The sequence below is a fragment of the Gopherus flavomarginatus genome, chromosome 1 (assembly GCF_025201925.1).
Source record: "Gopherus flavomarginatus isolate rGopFla2 chromosome 1, rGopFla2.mat.asm, whole genome shotgun sequence".
NCBI lineage: Eukaryota > Metazoa > Chordata > Testudines > Testudinidae > Gopherus > Gopherus flavomarginatus.
In genome coordinates, this window is record NC_066617.1 from 282190384 (window position 1) to 282214384 (window position 24001).

The window sequence follows — 24001 nt, forward strand, 5'->3', positions numbered from 1 at the left end:
CCCCCCCCTTCTCTGGCTGCCTTGCTGGCTAGAGCCCCTTCTCCCTTCCTGGGCTGCTGCTGCTGCTGGCTGGAGTGCTCCTTTGCTGGACTGCTGCTGCTGCTGCTTGCTGCCACTGCTGCTGGGCGAGGGGTGGGGGGGCCTTGCTGGCCAGACTCCACTCCTCCACCTCCGGGGGGAGAAGCCAGGACCCCATCACCACCACCACTGCTGCTACCACCTACGTGGGGTCCTTCCTGCCTGGCCACCAGGGTTGCTGGAGAAGGAGCTGCTGCTGCTGCTGGAGCTGTGTTTGCCTGGGGAGCTGCTGGAGCCTGGAGGAAGGTGAGGACTGAGAAGACCACCGGCTGCTGGGGGAGCGCACAGGAAGACTCTGGAGACCACTGTGGAGGGGGCCCTCAGGAACTGAGTAACTCTTTGACTGTGCTCTAGTGGTGGGGGTGTAGACTGTGTTTGTGGGGGCACAAGGGGTGTGGTGTGGAGCCTGCCCCTTGGTCCATCTGTGTTCCCCCCAACCCCCACCACCACCGCTGCCTCCTCCACCACCCCCACAGACTGCTTGCCATCTGCCTTGGTCCCCACCTCTGGGACTCAGCTGCTTGCCTGGCTTGCCACGCTCTATTGCCACCATTTGGGCCTCCAACAGCAGCCAGCCCCCATACTGACTTTGCACAAGTGCTCGTGGGTGCACGCACCCCCCCTCCCCTGGACTGACCCCTTCCCCTCTGCAACCGGCCCCCTAGCTTAGCTCCCTGTTACCTGCCCCATTGCCCCTTGTAGCATTTCCCCCCCACCCAGCTTCAGTTTGTTTGCCTCCCCCGCCTGTCTCCCTTTGCAGCTTTGTTTGTCCTGCCCCAGCCCTGCAGCTAGCCCCTTGGTCCCTCTGCCCCACTCCCAGCCTGGCTGCTCCCCTTCCCTACGGCCCCTTCGTCCTGATTGCCCCCCTCCTCGTGCGCCCATGCCCCTTTAGTGCACTTGTGCTTCCCCCCTGTTTGAGTTTGTCCCTCTTGCACTGCACCCCCCAATTGCTGTTGTATCCCTCCCTCCCCTAGTGCAGCTAGAGGAGCCGGATTTCGATCTTGTGTCGGTGCCTGACCCCCCCCACCCCAAGTCCTTGATAGTCCCCTTCTCTGCCCCCTCCCCATTTTGGCACCCTCCTCCTCTGCCTACAGCCTAGCAGGGAGGATTGGTTGACCTGCTTTCCCTCCCCTCCCCTTCTCGGGTATTTCCCCTCCCTCCCTACTCACCATGGCGGGAGATGCAGCAGGTGGGACTCCTGGGACAACCCTTGTCCCCCCTCCCCTGCCTGCTCTCTCCCAAAACCCCCCAGTCTCAGCCTCAACCGCCGCTGACGGACCGCTTGCCACCGCTCCTACTAAAGCGCCGGCAGCGCCAAGCGCCGGGGTGACCTCCACTGCTGCCACGTCCCTCGCCCGCTCCGATTCTGGGGGATCCCCCCCAGCTGGCAGAAAGGGCCAGGGCAAGAAGAAGGAGAAGGGCCCCACTCGGAAGAGTAAGCCCTCCATGGCAGTGGCTGCCACGGCTCCGCCACCGGCCGCAGCGCCCCTCCCCCCTGTTCCCTCCACCAGCTCTGCGGGTGCCCCTCCCCCGGCCCCCAGGGCATACGCACAGGTGGCGGCGGCCCCTCAGCCCACCGCTACGTCATCTCCCCCGACCGCCGCCTCCAGTACCACCTACGGCGGCCGGGGCCCGTTCCCCACCTTGACCAGGAAGCACGGCGTACGTTGCCTCCTGGTGCCCGCCTCGACCCACGTGGAGACCTACGTGCGGGCGTTGGCAAGGGTGGTGGGGCCCACGGCCATCGTGGCGGCCTCCAAGATGTATGGCAAGGTGGTCTTCTTCCTTGCCTCTGAGGCTGCCGCCCAGAAGGCGGTGGAGAAGAGCCTGGCGGTGGGGGGCGTGTTCATCCCCCTGGAGCCGCTGGAGGACCTGGGTGTCCGTGTTGTTCTGACATCCATCCCTCCCTTCCTTCCCAATGCCGCCCTGCTACCCGCCCTCTTGACTCTGGGGAAGCTCATCTCTATAGTGAGCCCTCTCCCCTTGGGCTGCAAGGATCCCGCTCTCCGTCACGTCCTCTCATTCCGCCGCCAGGTGCAGCTTCAACTGCCGCCGGTGGCGCGTGGTGGAGAGGCTCTCGAGGGGTCCTTCCTGGTCCCCTATCAGGGGGCCCATTACCGGGTGCACTATTCTATGGGGGAGGCCCAGTGTTACCTCGGCCGGGCGACGGGGCACGTCCAGAGGGACTGCCCCTTGGCCCAGCTCGGAGGAGCACCCGGGACCCCCGAGCCCCGGTAGAGTGCCGGCCCCATCATCGTCAGCGCGCCTGACCGCCTGGTGCCCAGGGCTGCCCCTCCTCCTCCTCAATCCATCACTGCTCCCACTCAGGCTGCAGGGGTACCTCCCTCGGCATGCCCAGACGAGCGGGAGAGCCCCGCCTGCGCCCTGGCGGGGCCTGTGGAGGAGGGTGCGGCAGGGGTACTGCCGGGCGTGGGAGAGGGCCCTCCCCAGGAGGTATCTTCCCTTCCTCCGGCTGTCCCACCAGTGCCCCTCCAAGTCCATGAACCAACATCCCTGCCCTCCGACCCAACCCCTGTCGACCAGCCCACAGGTGACGCCATGGAGGGCTGGACCCTAGTACAGGGCAGGCGGGGCAAGCGGAAGGCTCGGGCTCTGCTCGCGCCATCAGATGCGGAAGCCCCCCGTAAGACCAGGAAGGGGGCCGCAGACACCGAGCCTTCCGCCATGCCCATGGGATCGGACCATATGCCAGTCCCAGCTGGGGAAGACGTGGCAGCACTGGAGAGTACCACCGTCCCTCTACCGGAGTCCCTCCCGGCGGAGGCCCCGATGAGTCCCCTCCTATCCCCGTGCCGCCTGTGCCCCCTACAACACCCGTGGTGAGCGTCACCTCGGGTGCGAGTGGGGACGACCCTGGGGTGGTGGGCGGTGAGCTCCCCTCCCTCTTTGAGGAGATCGAGGCCCTGGGTCTGACCCCAGTTACCCTGGGGGAGAACAACCCTCTGTCAGCGGGCCCCGACCTAGACAACCTCACCCCGGATTCCCCCTCCCTGTGTCCCATCGCCCCGACTGCTGCGTCCACTCCCGCCTCCGGGGGCCCCCTGGACTGTTCTGCCTGCCCGGCCGCGGAAGGCACCCCGCTGACAGCTGCCGAGCCTGTTGAGGCAAGGGCCGGTGCCTCACGGCCGGGAGGCGAGCCACCAGGGGTATCCCCCGGTGGCGCGGGGCAACCGGTTTCCGTCCTGGGAGGGGGCCCCACTGAGGGTTCTGCATCCCTCACCGCTGAGGCTGCCCTGCCAGCGGTTGAGCCTGAACCTGGTGTCCCCGGGGACCCCCTTCCCTGCCCCTCAAACCCCTGCGCCTGGCCACGAGGAGCCGCCTCCTGACGTTTCAGCTCCTGCGGCCCAGAGTCCCATGTCTGTCCCTCCTCCCGACCCTGCTCCTGACCCCAGCCCTGCCCTTACTCCTGACCCCGTCCCTGTCCCCTCCACCTCCCACGCTGTTTTTGCCGCCCCTGGGGCTGTCTCCTTCCCTTTCCCGGAGGGAGACCCCCAGGGAGCGGCCTTTACGTTTCACAGTCCCGACCCCCTCAGGGCTGCATTCTTCCCTCTGCCGCCCCCCATCGAGCCAGGGTCTGAGGCGGAGCACGTGGCGCCGGACCATCGGGCGCCACGTCGCGGGTCCGCCCCTTGCCTGCCCGTGTCAGTAGGCCATGGGGCTGTCCCAGAGGCCCCGCCGGTGGATCGCTGGAGGACAGTGACCTCACCTCCCCATACGCTACGAGAGGAGCTACGGGAGTTCCTGGAAGACGTCAGGGGCTCCCGCAACAAGGTAGCGCTTGCTCTCCAGCGCTGGGGGGATTTCCACCAGATCCTCCGGGCCGCGAGGGCCCTCATGGGGGAGGGCAGGAGGACTGGGAAGCAGGGTGCCGCGACTTACCACCGGGTCCGCAGCTTCCGTGACTCCTTGCTCACCTTCGGGGTGGGTCACGGTTTGCTGCGCGGCCCAACGGGGGCCGTGAGCGCCCCTGCTGGCGAGCATCCCCCTCAGCCCTCCTCATGGCGCTCGTCACCTTTGCCACCTTGAACACCCGGAGCTGTAGGGTGGGATTCCGCAGGAGCCAGGTGCTCTCCTTCCTTCGGGAGGAGGGGTACTCTGTGGTTTTCCTGCAGGAGACCCACACGGATCCTGCCGCCGAAGCCAGCTGGCGGCTGGAGTGGGGGGACGGGGTCTACTTCAGCCATCTCACAACCCATCGGGCTGGAGTAGCTACCCTGTTCTCCCCCGACCTACGGCCCGAGGTGCTGGGGGTTGCCGAGGCTCTGCCGGGCCACCTGCTGCACCTCCGGGTCCGCATGGAGGGGCTCGTGGTCAACCTCGTGAACGTCTATGCCCCGACATCGGCCCCGGAGTGTCTGCCATTCTATCAGCAGGCATCCACCTTCCTCGGCTCCTTGGATCCTCGTGAGTGCCTGGTCCTGGGCGGGGATTTCAACATCGTCCTAGAGGAGCGGGACCGCTCGGGGACCGAGCGGAGCCCAGCCGCTGCGGATGTCCTCCAGGAGATCGTCAACCATCACTCCCTGGTGGACGTCTGGCGCGACCACCACCCGGACGATGTCCCAAGGTTCACCTATGTCCGGGTGGGGGCGCACCGGTCGTGCCACTCCCGTTTGGACTGCATCTACATGTCACACTTCCACCTTTCACGGGCCCAGTCCTCCAGCCTCCGGCCGGTCCCTTCTTCCGATCACCACCTCGTCACCGTAACGGCCTCTCTCAGTGTGGAGAGGCCGGGGCCGGCCTATTGGCACTTCAACAACAGCTTGCTGGAGTATGCAGGCTTCGTGGCATCCTTCCGGGAGTTCTGGCTGGCCTGGCGAGGGCAGCGGCGCACCTTTCCCTCGGCACGGCGCTGGTGGAATGTGGGGAAGGTGCGCGCCCAGCTCTTCTGCCGTGACTACACCAGGGGCGTCAGCCGACGGAGGGATGCGGCGATAGGGCAGTTGGAACGGGAGGTCTTAGAGCTGGAGAGGCATCTGGCCGCCAGCCCCGAGGATCTATCCCTTTGTGGAGCGTGCCAGGAGAAGCAGGAGGAGCTCCGGGTCCTCGAGGACCATCGGGCTCGGGGTGCCTTTGTTCGCTCCCGCATCCGCCTCATTAGGGAGATGGATCACGGCTCCTGCTTCTTCTACGCCCTGGAGAAACGGAGGGGGGCCAAGAAGCACGTCATCTGCCTTCTGGCGGAGGACGGCACCCCCTCACGGATCCGGCGGATATGTGCGAGAGGGCCCGGACCTTCTAGGCGCACCTTTTCTCCCCGGATCCGACCGATTCTGCCGCTCGCAGAGTGCTTTGGGACAGGCTCCCGACGCTCAGCGCGGGTGCCCAGGACCGGCTAGAGCTGCCTCTCTCTCTGGCCAGAGTTCTCGGACGCCCTCCGTCGCATGCCCACCAACAGGTCTCCGGGCATGGACGGGCTGACCGTGGAGTTCTACCGCGTGTTCTGGGACGTCCTCAGCCCAGACCTGGCCAACGTCTGGGCCGAGTCCTTGCAGGGCGGGGTCCTCCCTCTCTCGTGCAGGCGAGCTGTGATCGCCTTATTGCCGAAGAAGGGGGACCTCCGCTATTTACGGAATTGGCGTCCCATCTCGCTCCTCAGCACGGACTACAAAATCATCGCCAAGGCCATCTCGCTGCTGCTGGGGTGTGTGCTGGAGGACGTGATCCACCCAGACCAGACCTACACCGTCCTGGGCCGTAGCATCTTTGAAAACCTCTATCTGGTCTGGGATCTCTTGGAGCTTGGGTGCAGGGATGGTCTGTCGTTCGCCCTCCTGTCCCTGGATCAGGAGAAGGCGTTTGACAGGGTGGACCACGGGCATCTCCTGGGCACTCTGCGAGCGTTGGGCTTCGGGTCCCAGTTTGTGGGTTTTCTCCAGGTGCTGTATGCTTCCGCAGAGTGTCTGGTCAGGCTCAACTGGACCCTGACCGAGCCGGTCAACTTCGGGTGGTGAGTGCGGCAGGGGTGCCCCCTCTCGGGCCAGGTGTACGCTCTGGCCATCGAGCCCTTCCTCTGTCTCCTCCACAGAAGGTTGACGGGGTTGGTGCTTCGGGAGCCGGAGCTGCGGCTGGTCCTGTCGACGTACGCCGACGATGTGCTTCTCGTGGCCCAGGACCCGGGCGACTTGGCGTGGGTGGAGGCTTGCCAGGCGGTGTACTCGGCGGCCTCTTCCGCCGGGTCAACTGGGTCAAGAACTCTGGCCTGGTGGTCGGGGACGGGTGGAGGCTGGCTCCCTCCCACCCGCGCTTCAGGCCATCCGGTGGAGCGCGGGTCCGCTGCTCTATCTCGGCGTTTACCTTTCCACCACGCATCCGTCTCCGCCGGAGAACTGGCAAGGTTTGCAGGGCAGGGTGGCGGAGCGGCTCCGGAAATGGACAGGACTCCTCCAGTGCCTTTCCCTTCGAGGGAGGGCACTGGTGCTCAACCAGATGGTCCTGTCCATGCTCTGGTACCGGCTCAACACCCTGGCCCCGGCCCCAGGTTTTCTGGCCGACCTCCGGAAGGTGGTTCTGGAGTTCTTTTGTCCAGGACTGCACTGGGTCCCTGTAGGGGTACTCCACCTGCCCCTGGAGGAGGGAGGGCAGGGCCTGAAGTGCCTGCGCACTCAGGTCCACGTCTTCCGCCTCCAGGCTCTGCAGAGGCTCCTTTATGGTGCGGGTAGTCCAGCGTGGAAAGCCCTGACGCACGCCTTCCTGCACCGCTTCCGAGGGCTCCGATACGACCGGCAGCTCCTTTATCTCAAACCGAGGGGTCTTCTGTGAGATCTCTCCGGGCTGCCGGTCTTCTACCAGGACCTCCTCCAGACCTGGAAGCTGTTCTCTGCGACCAGGTGCGTGGCGGCCTCCGAGGGGGCCGACCTCCTCGCGGAGCCCCTGCTACACAATCCCCAGCTTCGTGTGCAGGTGGCAGAGTCCCCCACGGTGCGCCAGAGGATGGTCCTGGTGGAAGCTACCAGGGTCGGAGATCTCCTGGACTATGACCGGGGAGGCTGGCTGGATCCCCTGATGCTCGCTCAACGCATGGGGCTCTCCAGACCTTGTACTCCCCGGCACGTACTCCAGGAGGTGGAGGCCGCTTTGCCGCCCGCTGCTCAGGCCTACCTCGACCGGGTCCTGCGGGAGGGCATGCCCCGCCCACCCACCACCCCAAGCCCTCTGGACCTTTTCATCAGGCCCCCACCCCATAGACCCGACCGGCCCCCCTGCCCCTTCTCCACAAGCCGGCTGCACGATCTGCAGCCGGTCCGTTTTCAAACCGCGCCGAGGAAACAACTCTACACACTCATGCTCCACACTCTTCACTTCCTCACTCTCGTGTCCCTCCCCGATACAAAGTTGCGGACCTCCTTCCACCTCTGGAGAGTGAAGAGCCCCGGTGGGCCAGCCTATACTCTACCCTGGTCCTGAGGCCCGCCGGGGATATCAGTTGGCGGCTCCTTCATGGGGTCGTAAGCCCGGGCGTGTACTTGGCACGGTTTACCCCTGTCCCAGACACCTGCCCTTTTTGCAGCATGAGAGAGACCCTGGCGCATGTTTACTTAGAGTGCGCCAGGTTGTAGCCCCTACACCGGCTCCTCATTAACATCCTCTTACGTTTCTGGCTGCACTTTTCCCCTCACCTCCTTCTCTACGCACTCCCTATCTGTGGCCCCACAAAGGCCCGGGACCTCCTGGTCAACCTCCTCCTCGCCCTGGCTAAAAAGGCCATCTACACGACCAGGGAGAGGAGGTTGGCCGATGGAGACTCCGGTGACTGTGGGGCTTGTTTCCGCTCTATGGTCCGTTCACGCATCCGGGCGGAGTTCCTTTGGGCGGCGTCCGCTGGCTCCCTTGACGCCTTTGAGGAGCAGTGGGCACTGTCCGGGGTTCTCTGCTCGGTGTCCCCGTCAGGTTCCCTTTTTATGACCCTTTGACCGCACTCCTGTCCCTGTTTTTTTATTAGTTGTCCCCCGTAATCAGTGGGTTCTGTTGTCCTTTGGGTCGTCCCCTTAGACTGGGGGAGGATCCTTTAGCAGAAATCCAATAGATACCGGGAGCATTCTCTCTGCTTGGGCTGCCCTGCTGGCTGGAGTGCTCCCCCTTCTCTGGCTGCCTTGCTGGCTAGAGCCCTTTCTCCCTTCCTGGGCTGCTGCTGCTGGCTGGAGTGCTCCTTTGCTGGACTGCTGCTGCTGCTTGCTGCCACTGCTGCTGGGCGAGGGGTGGGTGGGGGGGCCTTGATGGCCAGCCCCCACTCCTCCATCTCCGAGGGGAGAAGCCAGGACCCCATCACCACCACTGCTGCTACCACCTATGTGGAGTCCTTCCTGCCTGGCCACCAGGGTTGCTGGAGAAGGAGCTGCTGCTGCTGCTGGAGCTGTGTTTGCCTGGGGAGCTGCTGGAGCCTGGAGGAAGGTGAGGACTGAGAAGACCACCAGCTGCTGGGGGAGCACACAGAAAGACTCTGCAGACCACTGTGGAGGGACACTCAGGAACTGAGTAACTCTTTGTGCTCTAGTGGTGGGGGTGTAGACTGTGTTTATGGGGGCACAAGGGGTGTGGCGTGGAGCCTGCCCCTTGGTCCATCTGTGTCCCCCCCCCAACCCCCACCACCACCGCTGCCCCCTCCACCACCCCCACAGACTGCTTGCCATCTGCCTTGGTCCCCACTTCTGGGACTCAGCTGCATGCCTGGCTTGCCACGCCCTATTGCCACTATTTGGGCCTCCAGCAGCAGCCAGCCACCCATACTGACTTTGCACAAGTGCTCGTGGGTGCATGCACCCCCTCTCTCCTGGACTGACCCCTTCCCCTCTGCAACAGGCCCCCTAGCTTTGCCCCTTGTTGCCTGCCCCATTGCCCCTTGTAGCATTTTGCCCCCCCCCCGCAGCTTCAGTTTGTTTGCCTGCCCCGCCCGTCTCCCTTTGCAGCTTTGTTTGTCCTGCCCCAGCCCTGCAGCTAGCCCCTTGGTCCCTCTGCCCCACTCCCAGCCTGGTTGCTCCCCTTCCCTATGGCCTCTTTGTCCTAATCGGCCTCTTCCCTCATGCACCCATGCCCTTTTAGTGCACTTGTGCTTCCCCCCTGTTTGAGTTTGCCCCTCTTGCACTGCACCCCCCAATTGCTGTTGTATCCCTCCTTCCCCTAGTGCAGCTAGAGGAGCCGGATTTCACTCTTGTGTCGGTGACTGACCCCCCCGCCACAAGTCCTTAATAGTCCCCTTCTATGCCCCTTCCCCCATTTTGGCAGCCTCCTCCCCTGCCTACAGCCTAGCAGGGAGGAGTGGTTGACCTGCTTTCCCTCCCCTCCCCTTCTCGGGTATTTCCCTCCCTCCCTACTCTCCATGGCGGGAGACGCAACGGGTGGGACTCCTGGGACAACCCCTGTCCCCCCTCCCCCCCGCTGTCCCCCAAAAACCCCCAGTCTCAGCCTCAACCGCCACTACCGGACCGCTTGCCACCGCTCCCGCTAAAGCACCGGCAGCGCCAGGTACCGGGGTGACCTCTGCTGCTGCCACTTCCCTCGCTCCCTCCGATTCTGGGGGATCCCCCCCAGCTGGCAGAAAAGGCCAGGGCAAGAAGAAGGGGAAGAGCCCCGCTCGGAAGACTAAGCCCTCCATGGCAGTGGCTGCCACTGCTGCCGCGGCTCCGCCATCAGCAGTGGCGCCCCTCCCCGCTGTTCCCTCCAGCAGCTCTGTGGGTGCCTCTTCCCCGGACCCCAGAGCATACACCCAGGTGGCGGCAGCCCCCCCGCCCACCGCTATGTCATCTCACCTGACCACCGCCTCCACTATCACCTACGGCGGCCGTGGACCCTTCCCCACCTTGACCAGGAAGCACGGCGTCCATTGCCTCCTGGTGCCTGCCTCGCCCCACGTGGAGACCTACGTGCGGGCGTTGGCCAGGGTGGTGGGGCCCACGGCCATTGTGGCCGCCTCCAAGATGTATGGCAAGGTGGTCTTCTTCCTTGCCTCGGAGGCCGCCGCCCAGGAGGCGGTGGAGAAGGGCCTGGCGGTGGGGGGCGTGTTCGTCCCCCTGGAGCCTCTGGAGGACCTGGGTGTCCATGTTGTTCTGACATCCGTCCCTCCCTTCCTTCCCAATGCCACCCTGCTACCCGCCTTCTCGACTCTGGGGAAGCCCATCTCTAGAGTGAGCCCTCTCACCTTGGGCTGCAAGGACCCCGCCCTCCGTCAAGTCCTCTCATTCCGCCGGCAGGTGCAGCTTCAACTGCCGCCTGCGGCGCGTGGTGGAGAGGCTCTCGAGGGGTCCTTCCTGGTCCCCTATCAGGGGGCCCATTACCGGGTGCACTATTCTATGGGGGAGGCCTGGTGTTACCTCTGCCGGGCGACGGGGCATGTCCGGAGGGACTGCCCCTTGGCCCAGCTCGGAGGAGCACCCGGGACCCCCGAGCGCCAGTAGAGTGCCGGCCCCGTCATCGCTGGCGCGCCTGGCCGCCCAGTGCCCAGGGCCGCCCCTCCTCCTCCTCAATCCATCACTGCTCCTGCTCGGGCTGCAGGGGTACCTCCCTCGGCATGCCCAGACGAGCGGGAGAGCCCCGCCTCCGCTGCCTGCACTCTGGCGGGACCTGTGGAGGAGGGTGCATCAGGGGTACCGCCGAGCGTGGGAGAGGGCCCTCCCCAGGGGGTATCTTCCCTTCCTCCGGCTGTCCTACCAGTTCCCCTCCAAGTCCACGAACCGACATCCTTGCCCTCCAACCCCACCCCTGTCAACCAGCCCACAGGTGACGCCATGGAGGGCTGGACTCTAGTACAGGGCAGGCGGGGCAAGCGGAAGCCTCGGGCTCCGCTTTCGCCATCTGATGCGGAAGCCCCCCGTAAGACCAGGAAGGGGGCCGCAGACACCGAGCCTTCCCCCATGCCCACGGGATCGGACCATATGCCAGTCCCAGCTGGGGAAGACGTGGTAGCACTGGAGAGTACCACCGTCCCTCCTCTGCAGTCCCTCCCGGCGGAGGCCCGTGATGAGTCCATTCATATCCCCGTGACGCCTGTGCCCCCTAAAACACCCGCGGTGAGCGTCACCTTGGGTGCGAGTGGGGACGACCCCGGGGTGGTGGGCGGTGAGCTCCCCTCCCTCTTTGAGGAGATCGAGGCCCTGGGTCTGACCCCAGTTACCCTGGGGGAGAATGACCCTCTGTCAGTGGGCCCTGAGCTAGCCAACCTCACCCCAGATTCCCCCTCCCTGTGTCCCATCGCCCCGACTGCTGCGTCCACTCCCACCTCCAGGGGCCTTCTGGACTCTTCCGCCTGCCCGGCCGCGGATGGCACCCCGCTGACGGCCGCCGAGCCTGTGGAGGCGATGGCTGGTGCCTCACAGCCGGGAGGCGAGCCATCAGGTGTATCCTTCGTTGGCGCGGGGCAACCGGTTTCCTTCCTGGGCGGGGACCCCACTGAGGGTTCTGCATTCCTCACCGCTGAGGCTGCCCTGCCTGCAGTTGAGCCTGAACCCAGTTTTCCCGGGGACCCCCCCCCCTACATCTCAAACCCCTGTGCTTGGCAGCGAGGAGACGCCTCCTGATGTTTCAGCTCCTGCGGCCAAAGGTCCCATCTCTGTCCCTCCTCCGAAGCCTGTTCCTGACCCCAGTGCTACCCTTACTCCTGACCCGGTCCCTGTCCCCTCCACCTCCCACGATGTTATTGCCGCCCCTGGGGCTGTCTCCTTCCCTTTCCCAGATGGTGACCCCCAGGGAGTGGCCTTTAGGTTTCACAGTCCCGACCCCCTAAGGGCTGTACTCTTCCCTCTGCCGCCCCCCATCGAGCCGGGGTCTGAGGCGGAGCGCGTGGCGCCTGCCCATAGGGCGCCACGTCACGTGTCCGCCCCTTGCCTGCCCGTCTCAGTAAGCCACGGGGCTGTCCCAGAGGCCCCACCGGTGGATCGCCGGAGGCCAGCGACCCTACCCCCCCCATACACTACGAGAGGAGCTGCGGGAGTTCCTGGAAGACGTCAGGGGCTCCCGCAACAAGGTAGCGCTTGCTCTCCAGCATAGGGGGATTTCCACCAGATCCTCCGGGCCGCGAGGGCCCTCATGGAGGAGGGCAAGAGGACCGGGAAGCAGGGTGCTGCGACTTACCACCGAGTCCGCAGCTTCTGTGACTCCTTGCTCACCTTCGGAGTGGGTCATGGTTTGCTGAGCGGCCCAACAGGGGCCGTGAGCGCCCCTGCTGGTGAGGATCCCCCCCAGCCCTCCTCCTGGCACTCATCACCTTTGCCACCTTGAACACCTGGAGCTGTAGGGTGGGTTTCCACAGGAGCCAGGTGCTCTCCTTCCTTCGGGAGAGGGGGTACTCTGTGGTTTTCCTGCAGGAGACCCACACGGATCTGGCCGCCAAAGCTAGCTGGCGGCTGGAGTGGGGGGACGGGGTCTACTTCAGCCATCTCACAACCCGTCGGGCTGGAGTAGCTACCCTGTTCTCCCCCGACCTACAGCCCTAGGTGCTGGGAGTTGCCGAGGCTGTGACGGGCCGCCTGCTGCAGCTCCGAGTCTGCATGGAGGGTCTCGTGGTGAACCTCGTGAACGTCTACGCCCCGACATCGGCCCTGGAGCGTCTGCCATTCTATCAGCAAGCGTCTGCCTTCCTCGGCTCCTTGGATCCTCGTGAGTGCCTGGTCCTGGGCGGGGACTTCAACATCGTCCTAGAGGAGCGGGACCGCTCGGGGACCGAGCAGAGCCCGGCCGCTGCGGATGTCCTCCAGGAGATCGTCAACCATCACTCCCTGGTGGACATCTGGTGCGACCACCACCCAGACGATGTCTCCACGTTCACCTATGACTGGGAGGGGGCCCATCGGTCGTGCCACTCCCGGTTGGACAGCATCTACATGTCATGCTTCCACCTTTCACGGGCCCAGTCCTCCAGCGTCTGGCTGGCCTCTTTTTCCGATCACCACCTCTTCACCGTGACGGCCTCTCTCAGTGCGGAGAGGCCAGGGCCGGCCTATTGGCACTTCAACAACAGCTTGCTGGAGGATGCGGGCTTCGTGGCGTCCTTCCGGGAGTTCTGGCTGGCCTGGCGAGGGCAGCGGCGTGCCTTTCCCTCGGCACGGCGCTGGTGGGATGTGGGGAAGGTGTGCGCCCAGCTCTTCTACCGTGACTACACCTGGGTCGTCAGCCGACGGAGGGATGCGGCGATAGGGCAGTTGGAACGGGAGGTCTTAGAGCTGGAGAGGCGTCTGGCCGCCAGCCCCGAGGATCCATCCCTTTGCAGAGTGTGCCGGGAGAGGCGGGAGGAGCTCCGGGCCCTCGAGGACCATCGGGCTCGGGGCGCTTTTGTTTGCTCCCGCATCCACCTCCTTCGGGAGATGGATTGAGGCTCCCGCTTCTTCTACGCCCTGGAGAAACGGAGTTGGGTCAAGAAGCATGTCACCTGCCTTCTGGCGGAGGATGGCACCCCCCTCACAGATCCGGTGGAGATGTGCGAGAGGGCCCGGCCCTTCTACGCGCACCTTTTCTCCCCGGATCCGAACGATCCTGCCACTCGCAGAGTGCTCTGGGACGGGCTCCCGACGCTCAGCGCGGGCGACCGGGACTGGCTAGAGCTGCCTCTCTCTCTGGCCAAGTTCTCGGAAGCCCTCCATCGCATGCCCACCAACAAGTCTCCGGGCATGGACGGGCTGACCGTGGAGTTCTACCATGTGTTCTGGGACGTCCTCGGCCCGGATCTGGCCAGCGTCAGGGCCGAGTCCTTGCAGAGCGGGGTCCTCCCTTTCTCTTGTAGGCGAGCTGTGCTCGCCTTATTACCGAAGGAGGAGGACCTCCGTGATTTATGGAATTGGTGTCCAATCTCGCTCCTCAGCACGGACTATAAAATTGTCACCAAGGCCATCTCACTGCAGCTGGGGGCCGTGCTGGAGGACATGATCCACTCAGACCAGACCTACACCATCCCGGGCCGTAGCATCTTTGATAACCTCTATCTGGTCCGGGATCTCCTGGAGCTTGGGTGCAGGGATGGTCTGTCGTTCGCCCTCCTGTCCCTGGATCAGGAGAAGGCGTTCAACAGGGTGGACCATGGGCATCGCCTGGGCACTCTGCGAGCGTTGGGCTTCAGGTCCCAGTTTGTGGGTTTTCTCCAGGTGCTGTACGCTTCCGTGGAGTGTCTGGTCAGGCTCAACTGGACCCTGACCGAACTGGTCAGCTTTGGCCGGGGAGTGCGGCAGGGGTGCCCCTTCTCGGGCCAGCTGTATGCGCTGGCAATCGAGCTCTTCCTCTGTCTCCTCCACCGGAGGTTGACGGGGTTGGTGCTCTAGGAGCCGGAGCTGCGGCTGGTCCTGTCGGCATACGCCGACGATGTGATCCTTGTGGTCCAGGACCCGGGCGACCTGGCGCGGGTGGAGGCTTGCCAGGCGGTGTACTCAGCGGCCTCCTCCGCCCGGGTCAACTGGGTGAAGAGCTCTGGCCTGGTGATCAGGGACAGGTGGCAGGCAGGCTCCCTCCCACCCACGCTTCAGGCCATCCGGTTGAGCGCGGGTCCGCTGCTCTATCTCGGCGTTTACCTTTCCGCCACGCATCCGTCTCCGCCGGAGAACTGGCAAGGTTTGCAGGGCAGGATGGTGGAGCGGCTCCGGAAGTGGACAGGACCCCTCCGGTGCCTTTCTCTTCGAGGGAGGGCACTGGTGCTCAACCAACTAGTCATGTCCATGCTCTGGTACCGGCTCAACACACTGGTCCCGGCCCCGGGCTTCCTGGGCAACCTCCAGAGGGTGGTGCTGGAGTTCTTTTGGCCAGGACTGCACTGGGTCCCTGCAGGAGTACTCCACCTGCCCCTGGAGGAGGGAGGGCAGGACCTGAAGTGCCTGCACACTCAGGTTCACGTCTTCTGCCTCCAGGCACTGCAGAGGCTTCTTTATGGTGCAAGTAGTCTGGCGTGCAGAGCACTGGCGCACGCCTTCCTGCACCGCTTCCGAGAGCTCCGATACGACCGGCAGCTCCTTTATCTCGATCCGAGGGGTCTTCCGCGAGACCTCTCCGGGCTGCCGGTCTTCTACCAGAACCTCCTCCGGACCTGGAGGCTGTTCTTCGCCACCAGGTCCGTGGCGGCCACTGAGGGGGCAGATCTCCTCGCGGAGCCCCTGCTACACAATCCCCAGCTCCGTGTGCAGGTGGCGGAGTCCCCTGCGGTGCGCCAGAGGTTGGTCCTGGCAGAAGCTACCAGGGTCGGAGACCTCCTGGACTACGATCAGGGAGGCTGGCTGGATCCCCTGACGCTCGCTCAATGCATGGGGCTCTCCAGACCCTGTACTCCCCGGCGCGTACTCCAGGAGGTGGAGGCCGCTTTGCCGCCCGCTGCTCGGGCCTACCTCGACCGGGTCCTGCGGGAGGGCACGCCCCGCCCACCCTCCACCCCAAGCCCTCCAGACCTTTTCATCGGACCCCTGCCCCGTAGACCCGACTGGCCCCCCCGCCCCTTCTCCGCAAGCCGGCTGCACGATCTGCAGCCAGTCCATTTTCAAACCGCGCCAAGGAAGCAACTCTACACACTCATGCTCCACACCCTTCACTTCCTCTGTCTCGTGTCCCACCCCGATATAAAGTGGTGGGACCTTCTGCCACCTCTGGAGGGTGAGGAGCCCCGGTGGGCCAGCCTATACTCTACCCTGGTCCCGAGGCCCGCCGGGGATATCAGTTGGCGACTCCTTCATGGGGCTGTAAGCACGGGCGGTTTACCCCTGTCCCGGACACCTGCCTTTTCTGCGGTTTGAGGGAGACCCTGGCGCATGTTTACTTAGAGTGCGCCAGGCTGCAGCCCCTACACCGGCTCCTCACCAATCTCCTTTTGCGTTTCTGGCTGCACTTTTCCCCTCACCTCCTTCTCTACGCACTCCCTATCTGTGGCCCCACAAAGGCCCGGGACCTCCTGGTCAACCTCCTCCTCGCCCTGGCTAAAAAGGCCATCTACACGACCAGGGAGAGGAGGTTTGCCGATGGAGACTCCGATGACTATGGGGCTTGTTTCCGCTCCATGGTCCATTCATGAATCCGGGCGGAGTTCCTTTGGGTGGCGTCTGCTGGCTCCCTTGACGCCTTCGAGGAGCAGTGGGCGCTGTCCGGGGTTCTCTGCTCGGTGTCCCCGTCAGGTTCCCTTTTTATGACCCTTTGACCGCACTCCTGTCCCTGTTCTTTTATTATTTGTCCCCCGTAATCAGTGGGTTCTGTGGTCCTGTGAGTCCTCCCCTTAAGCTGGGGGAGGATCCTTTAGCAGTGGGTGGGCTTCTCCCGCCCACTTCCAGGAAACCCAATAGATACACTTTAATAATTCTTTTCTTACATTATATGTTAACTCAGTGAGGGGAAAATGTTGCCTGTTAAAAGTGCCCATGATATTTAGCTTTCCCATGTTTTGAGTGGGGGCTCAAGAGATTTTGTTTTATAATTTAAAGAGGAACCCCTAAACAGTGAATCAGGCCTTTCTTGCTGCAAAGGTTACAGATGGAATCTCTACTCTCTTATTCTCCGCTGCAGACAGCTGAACATTTTCTAACAAAATGTTTTTCCATTGGACATTGCCATTTTACTGAAATCTAAACTTTCTGCAGGAAAATGTTGATTTCAACAAAATTTCATTTTGAAATGAGAAAACAAAAGGAAGCATTCTGTTAATGTTAACAATTCTGTTTGACAGTTTTAAATAGAAATCGTGATTTTTTGTTTCAAAAGACTGTTTCAAGATTTTTCTTATTTCATATTCTTAAATAAATCTACATCAAAACAAAATAGTTCAGGTATTTATTTTCCAAATAAAACATCTTGATTGACCCTAGACAAAATGAAACTGAAAATTTGTTTGGTAGGAAAATTTAAAATTTGATATTATTCAGAATGAAAACAAATTAAAAAATTGTGGAATTCTCCATGAAATAGAAATTCCAGTTCCCAGACACCTCTGGTGTCCACTGTTTTATTCATTTTCTCCTTTTGTGGAAATAAAACAAAGCAAACAAACATCAAAAAACAACAAAAGCAAACTATCATTCTAATTACACACACACATTTTTTATTTGCTATTAATCTGGAGTTGAATTTTACTTTTCAACTAATAAATCCCATTTTATCCCTTTAAAATCTTATAAAGTATATAACTGAATGTTTTGAGTGAATGTTTTGACTTTATAGTTCTTAAGAAAGAATTATGTACTAATTATCAGCAACAGTTCTTCCCTTGCTCAGCACTTGTGCGTATTATAGCTATGCCTTTATACTACCTAATGTCTAATTGATTATTAGTTAAGAGATCCTAATTCAGCAAAATGAAAAAAAAATGGCTCAAAGAAAGCCAGTGGGATCATGCTCTTCTAATAAACAACTCATTTCCAGCTGCTCAAGCAATACAATAGAAGAAAATTGTAACTGCTTTAAAAGAGCCTTTGGGCAAAATTCATTTTCCAGATTATGCATTTGCTCTATAAATTTGTCTTGAAGCATGACATTATTAGATTATAAAATGTATTTTGCTTACATTTACACTTTACCCTAAACTTAAGAGTGGACTTTCTGTTAATAGATTTATCACATATTAGTAAGCAAGTATGAAATAAAGTTTAAAAAACACATTAAAATGTACCTAAAGCAACAAACAACAAAGCCATTATAGCTATTTGCATTCAGTTGAATATTGTAAAATGCCTTCATAATACAAATGAACATAACAGTATAGCCAAGAAGTTTAATACAGTTGTTACTGCAATTGGCATTAAATAAGTGCAGTAACTATGAGAAAAATGCCTCCTTAAGTTCCATGTAATTTAAAACAAAAACAAAAAAAAACAACTCTCTAAAACATTCTTAAAATAGTTGTTCAGTTACATCTATGACATAAACATAACCCATGATGGTTATGCCACATGATGGTGTGGCAAATGTTTGATCAGATCATAAAACCCCTTGCAATACAAGAATCCCAAACTCATGTCAATAAATCTTTTGTACCACACCATCATATATAATTCAATTACAGAAATGAGTACATAAAATTTGAGTAATTAAGTACTTAAAAATAGCATGAGAGCTTTGGTACCAAAAAAAATCTATCTTCAGAATGATTGTTTGCAACTCTATGAATTTATTTGCCCTCCTACATTTCTCACCACTGCCATAAACTGAAAGAGAATAAACAGATACGTGGGAATGAATGGAAATAAGTAAAACAAAACAGTAAGCCAGACTTGATTGCGTGTTGACAAAAAGGGGACCAGAGTCTCAGATCCAAGCTGTGGCTGGAGCACTTTATAACCTACTCGTGCTATGCTTATAAGAAGCACACAGGAACTTTTTCAGAGGAAAGGGCAATACGCCACATTTATTGAAAATACAACAATTTGTATATGCATTCAGTCACACCACACACACACACTGTCCCGCAAGTTGATGTTATAGTTACCAGTCCAGAGTCCGAATCAATCTAGTGGGCAGCTAGGTTGATCATGGGTAGGGAGTAGCCGGGTTCTGTCAGTCGCAACGCAATGCTCCAGGGAAGTCTTGGCAGGACTGACCCAAAGTTTCATGGCAAGGCATCCTGTTTATATAGGGATTTTCCTTCGCTGGGACCAATGACTTTTGCACCCTTATGCTGTAATCAATTGTTTGATGAGTGCTTGTTTTCTTAAATTATCCTTCTCATTCTTTATCACAACTATCTTGTCCCCATTGATAGATGCCTGTCTCTTATTTAGTCATCAATCTGCCCTCCTCTGACATTTCAATAAGGGCATGTTGCAGCCTCCTTGCACCCTTGCGTCTGTTTCTAGTTTCTCCCTCGTACATTTGACTCAGCGATGGCCTTCCTCATTCACACACAAAACAGAATTAATGTACATGGAACATTTTGAACAGGAACATCAAATTTCAATACACAAAATACAATCATGGCATTCTTTTACTTATTTTAAAATGATAAACCTACAACAAAATAAATGACCTTAAAACATCTGTTACTGCCTTGAAATCAGCACAGATACAGATTCTGGCTGATGCATCTTTACCAAATGGCCCATTTGGCCATTCCTTTCTGCTGTTCAAAAAGTGTGACTGGCAGGATATGATCAAATCATACACCAATACATTTAATACACACTACATTATTATCTCATTATTCTTTATCCTTCATTCTAAATCATATAAAATACAAACATAAAATCCTACTACTACACTCCGGGGATTTCCTCTGGTTCTGCAGTTACAGTACTCATAGACCCCTTTCCAGTGCTCCTTAGGTAGAAGGATGGACTGGCCTAATAAGTGCAAGCAAGATTAAGGGCAAGAAAATAGATTCCCACTAACCCTTAAAAACATAATAATAATAAAGAAAAAGTGGAGCAGTGAAAGGAAAAGATACACCGGGTCCCATTCTTATCTTGCACACAGTACTTTTGCACTGATGTACCACCGTTGATATAAATAAAGTTATTCCTGATTTACACCAGAATAAAAGATCAGCCAGGCCTACTGTTTCTTGGTAGAGATGGAGGAAATTAAAGAGGAAGAGAAGACAAAATTAATGATAGTACCTCATCTGCAAACCTCATGCTAATGAATTCTCAATGTACTCATCCCACGGGTAGCATTAAGCTGTAAAATCACGCCTGATAATCTCATTGAGAGTTTAGGATGGAAAATGTATATATGCAAATAATTTATTATATTTTATTAATTATTGTATTTTATATTTTAGTAATACTTAATTAGAAATACAGTCTGAGTGAAATATAAGAAATAAAAATAAGTGCTCTAAGTTTGCCTCAGTTTAGGGTTTTATTGTTTGATTGATTGAAATCATCAATCCATGAACCAGAAACAGTCTCAGACACATCAGAGTGAACCAGCTTTTGCTGACAGCAGCCTCAGTCCTTCTTGAAGCACCAATTCAGTAGACAACTTAAACACAAGTCTAACTTTAAGCACGTTAACACTCCCATTGGCTTCACTTAGCTTAGAATTAAGCTTGTGATTAAGTACCTTGATGAACCAAGGCTTCAAATAATTAATTTAACACCAGCAACTTTTCTTATGGACCAATAACAAGATGCCTCCGCTCTCACCCGCCCTTCTGTTTGTACTTTTTTTCATTCCCTCTTTATGCTGTGGTCAGCAAAATGTTCCACTTCTAATATCTCTTCATTTTTGTCTGGGTTATATTTTGTAGATTCACTGTTTTGCACTGGACTATCAATAATACAACCTGTCTTCCATGCAGAACATGTTCTGTAAGTCAGTGTGCTCTTGCTTTGCATGCAATTGTTCTTAGACAGTGTCAGTGTCAGCTGTGCTTAACTGGTGGAAAAGTTTGTCACTATTCCTGTGTTAGAGTACTGTAAAATATAGATATTATAGCAAACAGAATAAGAAGCTTGTCAAATGGTCTCTAAAAATAATATCATAATTTCTCCTGGGCTGCTGTACACAGAGCTAATAAAATATAAAGGCAATGTAATATTTGCTTAAGATGCCTGTTAGCTTGCTTAAAACTCGTATTTACATTCCAGAAGTTATTCTCAATAATTTTATATTTTAATCATCCTATGTCAAGATATTCACACAATGGGTATTGAAGGGAAGGGCAATCCATTTTTTATTATTTGAAGTCTGTTTTCTGTTGGTTGGTTTTTGTTGTTGTTGTTGTTATCATTTTGTTTTTTAACATATACCAAACAGTGAAATGTTTCTCTTTACACTTCAAACTGATGCTGAGGTAATATCTGAGTATATGGTATTGTCTCTGAGCCTCAGACTAGCTCATCAATGCAAGTAAAAAATAACTGCTAATATTATTCACAGTTAGAAAGCACTTGAAGGACCTAGACAGTCCTTCACAGCATGTATTCATTCCCAGCAATTTTTAAACACAGTTACATCTTTTTTTCCCCTTCTATTTAATGTTACATGAAGCAACTACATTTTACTTGCGACTAGAGCAAAATAACAAACTCTCCTGTTACTCTCCAATTTTAGCTCCTCTCCATCCCACCACTTTCCTGTGATCCTACTACTGATGTCCAGGCAATAATAATGCTTTTACAAACTCACAATCAAGAGTATACTCTCCCATGTAGGAATTGTGATACTGGGGCAGAAATGAGAGAGTGAGAAAGAGAGAAAATAAGTTTAGTCACAACAAAGAGGTGGTGAAAAATATTCTGTTGTCAGATTCAGCGTTTAACTAATGGAAAAGAATTTCTGTAAAGGATATAATAAAGCAGAGGTAGTCAATAGGCAGACCACGGACGCATTGTGGACCACCAGAGACTTTTGAACAGATCGTGAAATCTTTTTATTGACTACTACTACTACTACTACTACTTCTTCTTATTATTATTATTTTCTCTTGAGCCCAAACCTTGACTGTACCTTAATCAAGAAACTTGGATCTTGACAAAAATAATTGATTATTCCTATAATAAAAAAAATGCTGACTTGGTTGGTTTTTGGGGAAAAAAATCAGTGAAACATTTGCTCTTGGATTGCAAAGTTATAGAACAGTTGTAATAGATACAGTAAAACTCATTATAATTAATTATAATATAATCTCTTTACAACTTTTAGCTCTTGTAGGCAACAGTTTAGTTCTTTTTCTCAAAACTGATTTCTGTCCAAATGTACATTTTCCTCAAGACACGCTGCTATTCCTTTTTTTGTGAATTATCATGTTTAATTTTATTGTTTAATTTGGGTTATATTGTTTTTCCTTTGAACTAACATACAATGAATAATTATGCTCAGAAAAAAAATGGATATACAAAAAGTAGGTATTAAAATCTAGCAGAAAATCATTAGTGTGATACTTCAAAGACATCATAAGTGTTTAAACAAAATAGCATGACAGGAAAATAACCAGGAGTAAATGAAGCTCAGTACTCTGTATTGTATTTTCTTTGCCATATTTGAAAATGATGTACAATATAACTTAAAAAGTGCTTATTAACAAACAATATTCTGATATCGATATAATAGTGCTGCTGTCAGAGAATGTGTATATTTTTATAGATGTTAAAATTAAGTAGACCGACAGACACAGAGCAGGAACTATTTTCTGGTTGCTGAAATGAACTATTATATGAGGGTGGAAAACTGGGTGAATTACCCTTGCTGGGATTTCTGACTTCAGCACAGGCACTGACTCTGTGGGTGCTCCGGGGTTGGTGCACCCATGGAAAAAACAATAGTGAGGGCTTAGCACCATCCAAATGATCAGCTGTTGGCATCCAATCAGCTATTGCATGGGCAGAGTGCATCAGCCATTTGTTCCACTGCAGCCAATCAGCTCTCCCCATCTGGTCAATCAGGCAGCTTCACACTGAAAAGCTATCTTCAGCTCTTTTGGCTGGAAGGCAGCCAGGTTCCCACCGGTTGTGGTGGCTGCAGTTCCCAGCACGGCTGTGTCTGCAGGCAGGTGAGTCTTTTTCCAGGGCAGAGGGAGCCGGGCTGCTGCAAGCAGCAACACAGGCAGCTTCTGAGAGGGCCTTAGGGGGATGGGGCTGGAGGAAGAGAGCCTGGGCAGGCTGTAAGCTTCTCAGCTGGCCGCAGGGGGATAGGGCTGGGGGGAGACAGCCTGGGCAGGCTGACAGCTTCTCGGCTGGCCGCAGGGAGCTGGGGCTAGGACTGGGGGACAGGGCCGGCCTTAGGATTTATGGTGCCCTAGGCGAGATTATTAAACTGGTGCCCCTGTGCCTGATCTGCTCTTAGCAACACAAACATAAGCTTACAGTATTGGAAAACTTGCCACATTCACGTTATTAAAACCAGTTTAACTTAATGAAGCACACTTTAATGCTGATGGACTAGCACTAAAGAAGCAGCACTATAGAAAAAATTCTAATATGACAGAATGATGCAAATAATTTTTTTTAATTTATCAAAATTTTATTGGAAATGTATATGAAAAGGTATTGAAACAAAGATTTGTTTTTAATTAAAAGCAATCTTTCTGGCTTTTTTGGCTGCAAAATCAGTAATAATGTCTTCGTATGACAAAGACAAAGTCGTGTCTTGTTCGATTGCAAGAATAGCAAGACCAGTTAAGCGTTCCTGACTCATGGTAGAGTGGAGATAGTTTTTAATGAGCTTTAGTTTTGAGAAACTCCGTTCTCCTGATGCTACTGTTATAGGAATTGTCAGCAGAATACGAGTGGCAATATACACATTAGGTATGTCAACAAGTTTGCGGGTATGAATAAACTGTACAATGTCCATCACCAATTTTCCATGTGGCAACATTGATGACAGTGTACTCAATTCTTCGTACAGTTCAAGTCCATTTAAATCAAAACTATCACCGTGCTTCAGGAGGCTCTCTAGGTTCTTGCACTTTGTCATTAGTTGCTCTTGTTTTCCTATTTCGTTGAATTTAGTTATGTCATACAAAAATCCAAACTGTTCATGGTGTACTTGCAAGGTATTAAACCTTTCATCAACAGCAGATACTGCTTTATCCATCACAACATTAAAAAATTCAACCTCAAATTTCTTTTCTGGATCGTCTATGGGCATGATCTGCTGTACAGATTCTTCACAAAGAAGTGTCCCTGGCCTTTTAAACTCATATTAACTATGTATTTACTTTATGAAAGTTGGAGAAAACATTGTGAAAACGTAAAACATTGGCTGCCCAACTTCTGGGCTGGCAAAAGTTATACTGACTCACAGGGAAAAAAAAGCAGGAGAATCTTAGTACAACATATGGTCACTTTATACCAGGGGTCAGCAACCTTTCAGAAGCGGTGTGCCAAGTTCACTGTAATTTAAGTTTTCTCGTGCCAGTAATACATTTTAATGTTTGTAGAAGTGTCACGGAGTCACCGGGTGATGCTCTGGAACTGCTCCCCACAAAGCCAGTCAGGACTTTGGGGAGCCTCCTGTCCCTTGGAGCAGACTTGTTCAGGGCAAGATGCTCACACGTCTTCACCTCCTGGGTCTCTCC